The sequence below is a fragment of the Thamnophis elegans genome, chromosome 1 (assembly GCF_009769535.1).
Source record: "Thamnophis elegans isolate rThaEle1 chromosome 1, rThaEle1.pri, whole genome shotgun sequence".
NCBI classification, from domain to species: domain Eukaryota; kingdom Metazoa; phylum Chordata; class Lepidosauria; order Squamata; family Colubridae; genus Thamnophis; species Thamnophis elegans.
Genome location: NC_045541.1, coordinates 139,686,081 through 139,691,966, shown reverse-complemented (window position 1 = coordinate 139,691,966; position 5,886 = coordinate 139,686,081).

The following is a 5,886-nucleotide window of genomic DNA, read 5'->3' as shown; positions in this document are numbered from 1 at the left end:
TTTTTTTTACCGAGACTTTCAGAAAGCTTTTAGGAGCTTGCTGTGGATCCACAATAATATTCAAATGAAGACTTCCTCTGCATTACAAATTTATGCCAGAAAAATATGTACCGCAATTCATTTAAATAAACCAAATGTACAGTGGGGAAAAAATTAAAGTGTAATCAGTAACTCCCTAAATAATAAATACATCTTTGTAATTATTCATTTGTACTGTTAGATAGGAATTTGTTGAGCATAATAGCTAGTGCAAAATTGTATTTACAAAGGTAGACAGATTACAAAAAACAGTAATTTTACTGACTACCACTGATGATTTGCCTAGTTTAGGTACCGTAATGAAACATTTGCAAGAAAACAATCATGCACCAAGGATCCTCCATTCCAACCCTGAGTTATACACATTTTTCTTTATTGGAAAGAACAGTAATTTTATTATATCAGTCCCACCAGGATTATTATTTTTTTGCATTTAATGGAGGAACAAAGTTGGAAGTGACCTTGGAGGTTTTCTAGTCTAAACCCCTGTTCAGGTACGACTCTATACCATTTCATACTAATCTCTTCTTAAAAATTTCCATTGATGGAGTACCCACTTCTGAAGGCAAGCCATTCCACTTACTAATTTTTGTAACTGTCAGGAAAGTTCTCCTTATTTCTAAGTTGGTTCTCATCTTATTAGTTTCCATCCTTTGCTTCTTGTTCTGCCTTCAGGTGCTTTGGATAATAGCCCCCCCCCCTTCTTTGTGGCAGACCCTTAGATATTGGAAGGCTGCTATCATGTGACCCCCCTAGTCTTTCTCTTCATTTTACTAGACATACCCAATTCCTGCAACTATTTATTGCTCTTCTCTGCACTCTTGCCAGAGTCACAACATCTTTTCTATATCATGGTGACCAAAATTGGATGAAATATTCCAAGTGTGGTCTTACTAAGGCATTATAAAGCGATACAAAAACTTCATGTGATCTTGATTCTATCCCTTTGTTAATGCAGCCTAGGATTACCTTGGCTTTTTTGGCAGCTGCATCACACTGCTGGCTTACCATTTCTGTGACAAACAAACAGATTTATTTTAATAAACATTAATTTAAATAATACTACGGTATGCACTGAGCATTAGTTAACCCCAAAGAAAAGAAAAAGATCTTAAGACAAGTTTTTTTCCTTAAATGAAGATGGAGCTAACTGTGAATCTCTTTTTTATTCTTTCTCTCCCATAGATATAATATAGGTATAAATAAAAATATATTGAATTCCACACAGCCTCAGCCATATTACAAGAAAAATGTAGTCTTTTGTGATCACAATGCAAAGAATCAAAAGCCTGAGCAACCCTTAAATTACTTATCCATTGAAGAACTGAGGTGCAAATATATTCAAGCATTTTAGGCATGCTTATTAGGCAGGAAGGACTGTGAGGGCAGGCACACACAGTATGACTGCCTTTCAAAGAATTTGAAAGTAATCCTCTGGAGGGCTTAAATTTGAATCCAGCATAAAAGTTCCACACAGTCACAGCATTCCTAATTTGCTAGATGTTTTCAAGGATAGAAATGTTACTTCTTTCTGTCCTTTTCCTGTTTCTTTTTAAACATTCCTTTGAAATGAAAATTGGGTGTGACACTTCCAAAACTGTGGGTGTTTGGGCATATTTTGAGAAGAAGCAAGCTATTTATTAAACATGTATAAATATTCATGTCTTCCTTCCAGGAATCATGACTGTCTGCAGCCTCCTCTCCCTACCTCCAGAAATCTCCTTCAAGGGAGAATAGCTAGGAGCAACAGCAGTGTTTTTAAGAGAGGTGTAGAGGCTGGCTGGGGAATTCTGGGAGTAGAAATTCTCACATCTTAAAAGCAGTGGAGGTTGAAAAGCACTGTTATAAACAATGATCAAATGCCCATAGCTTTTACTAGTATTCACATGCTGTTGCGTGGAGAGGCTTGTCAATGATTGGAGGGACAAGTGTTATGAAATGTTTAATTCATGATAGCGGGTATAAGTCACAAATATCCTTTTTGAAGAGGCCTGTTAACAGATGAGAAAATGCCAAAAGAAATGCAATAAAAATGAAAACTGTGATGAAAAGTTTTATGTCTTCCTAAGCTAGGGGTGTCAAACTTGAAGCCTGCAGACCAGATGCATCATGCGCTGGCCACCCCCACCCCCGGCTTAGCGAAGGGGGGAAAATCTGCAATACATCATGTGATGATGTGTTGTATGAGTTTGACACCCCTATCCTAAGCTGAAGAGATAATTACTGTATTTTTCTGACTATAAGACACACTTTTTTGTCTCCCAAAAGGGAGTGAAAATTTCTGTGTGTCTTATAGACTGAATATTGCTGAAGCCACGCCCACCAGCTGGCTATTTTGGGGCCTCTGCATGCCCTGTTTTCAGGCCTATTTTGGTCTTTTTCAGCCCGTTTTTGACACTTTTTTTGGCCCATTTTTTTTTTAAAAAATCAGGCTGAAAAAAGCCTCAAAATGGGCCAAAAAAGCTTCAAAAATGGTAGAAAAAACACTGGGAAAAGGTCAAAAAGACCCCAAAGAAGGGGTGAAAAAGGGGCTCACCAAGGCCAAACCCATTTTTGTTGTTCTCCTCTTCTAAATTTGGGTGCGTCTTATAGTCAGGTGCATTTTATAATCCAAAAAAATACATTAAGAGATTATCTGGATGTCAAGATGATTGACTCAGCTTTCCATCCTGAGGTCTGTAAAATGAGGACCCAGATTGTTGGGGGCAATATACTGATATTGTAAACCACCCAGAGAGTGCTGTAAAACATTATGGGGTGGTATATAAATATGTGCTATTTGCTCATGAAATTTGCCCACAAAAGAATAGGAGGAAAAGGATTACATAAACTGAGCAGAACTAAGCAAGCAAGTTTCTTGTGTCTTATTATGCAGTGAGAAGAAATCATAAAACAGGTGTAAGCTGTTATTTCTTCCATTATACTATGGCTACTAAATACTGACCCCAATTCCCTATCTTTTGAAGTGTAAAACGTATCTCTGGATTTTGGTGTTACTGATCAGAGCAGAATAAGAGTTTTATTCTTATAGTTTGAGACAGAGTTTGTCATAAATTTGAATTATGCCAATATGCATAAAATGCGTTTGAGATTATTACACTAAAACTGTATTTGGAAACAGCTGATAAGGAGATTTAGTCAAGTGTCATACAGCATTGCAGTTTAAAAAAATGAACTCAGCAATTTAGTGATTGCAGTAAATGCATGGGCTCCCTTCCAAACCTTGAGGACTGCATCAATTGCCAAGCTCAAAGGCAGGAAGCGCAGATGTATGAGTGCTCAAACACCCACAATGTTTGACACACACGTTATACACTTGTCTGAGAACCAGTTGATCTGGAAAGGGTCAGCAGCTGTTTTCTGATGGTAAACACATAATGCTAATCTGTGGGCTGGTGAGAAACTCCCAAAGCTCGTCTCTGCATTTTTTGGGGGCAATCATCCCCTTTGGAGGTTTATTGCCAAACTAACAGTTAAATCTTATGATGATGTTTGTGGATGTAGTGGAAGCCAGGATGGTTTGTGCAAGAATTAAAAAGTATAGAGAGATAAGGAGTGTGCAATTGATGTAAACTAGATTTAGTTACACTTGCTCTGTCCCTGGTATATGACTTTCCTACAGTTTCTTTCTTTCTCTATGCATTGCATAACATCATTTAGTTTCTAAAGTAACAGCTTTATGCATATATAATAAGTAATATATAACTGAATATTTGAAAATCAATCTATTGCAAGTTTACAAAGGGAATGAAGGAAAAAAATAACTTAAAATCTGAAACAAAATTCAAATTCAAATCTATTTTGGGGGTAGGGAGATTAGATATGCCATGAATTGCATGCCATATAGTGCATTTGGGTAGAAAATAATCAAAGAAAAGCAAATTAAACTTTCGGAGTGAAGTAGAGGGCAATGTCAATGTCAGTGGAACAAAATAAGAATGGAATTTTGAAACAAAGTTGAAAAACTTTTACATTGAAGACAAAATCTGAAATATGCCAAAAAAGATTAGTATTTTTGCAAATGAAGTAATTTATGAAAACTAATACAGTAGTACTGGAACAGCCACCAAATTTTTAGACCCTGAATTAATAGCTTCACTAGGCCCTCTTTACCTAATCATGTGTATTATTTCAAATGTGAAATACCCAATTAACATAATTCTATCCCTTTCCTTGCCAATCCGTGTTTTATAACCAAACCAAAACACCTACTTCCCATCAGCGATGAAAAAAATCCTAGGCATATTGTTTCTCATTTTAAAATCTCTTTAATTATGGCACCATTATTATTATCCCTAGTAGGAAAAAAGGGGGGGGGCGAATTGCTTCTGCTGCTCTGACCCTAAATACATTTACATTGTTTTGTGGAAAAGGATGATTGCTTTGTTGTAGAAAAAGATAATAGATTCATAAGCAAAATTAATAAAAAGAGCATCTGCTATTGGACATGTCTGGCTACTTGCAGACTCTACATTTTTTTTAATGAGAAAGGATGGAGTGGCAAAGCACACCTCTCTTCAGTCGATATGCACAGCCCAGTGGTTTACATCTTTCGTGGCCACTTTTCTGATCTGTGTCAGAGCTTGGTTCCATAGTTCACACTTCATTGTGTAGCTTTCACACTACACTGTGTAAGTGCAGTCAAATTTACCACTACCATTACATCTAATATGCAGAGAATAGAGAAATTTGTATAATATGCACTGTGTTAGAAAACTCTGGCTCAGACACCTGATAATCTGAACATGTTGTTCACCAGTAAAAACAATTTTCAGGCTATCTCTTTAGGGAAAGTGAAGAAGCAGCTTAGGGTGGCAGATGTCAGAAGCAGAGCTCATTTAATCATGGTAATACCCATAATAAAATACACACAGGGAGTCTAAGTAGTTTGTACAAAAAAAGACAAAATTTCTAAAACATGAGTGTTGGAAGTAATTTTCCAGATTGTTTTCATGGAATGTCTGTTTTAGCGGAATATACTTCCTACATGAGAAAGGAGCAGCAGCAGACTCTGGGTTCTGTATTTGCATAATGTAACCTCCTTTTTTAAAATCTATCCATAGTTAAGGATGTCCACAGCTGCTTAATTTATGTCCAATAGACATATTAATGCACTGACTGAAAATCAAATAGAAAAATCACTGGAAAGGCCTGACCTAAATCAGTTTTGTTGTTTTAAAATCTTCTGGGTAAGTATGTATTTCAGTTTTAAAAGAAAGGTGTTGATTCTTGCTGATAATTTTCCATTTTCTCAACACCTCAGAGTGATTTGTTATCACACTATGGTATACATTATTAACGCTTTAAAAGTAACACCTTCATGAGCATATTTTTATATAGAAACTCATTCTCTCAAAATATTCCAGCTGGATGCCATCTTCTAACCTGTTAAACTCTCCTTTTATAAAATGTAAATATAATGTACACTTTCGTTTGAGGTTGTTTAAAAATTCTGGAAATTTAATGTTACTTTCCCTTTAAAAGAAAAAGCCCAAAATGTATTCAACCATCTCCTTTTGATAAATCCGTGTCCTTTAACACACACACACACACAAAATTATAAATTATAGCAAAAGGATATTGTTAAAAGTTTTCTTGTACTCAAAGTTAGATTTTCTGCTTAAATATGTACTGATTTCCATTCACTTAAAAAAAAGATTCCATCCAATAATCTGAAAACACGAATTTCCTGATTAGCAGTTTTAGAATCTGCTTTAAGCCCACGTTGCATGGAGGAAACACGAAGAAACTTTTCACGAATGAATGGAGCAGCGCCATTTTGCGCTCACCGCTCAGAAAAACTACATTTCCCAGCATGCTCAGGAAAAGCGTTCGCGCCATCTTGTC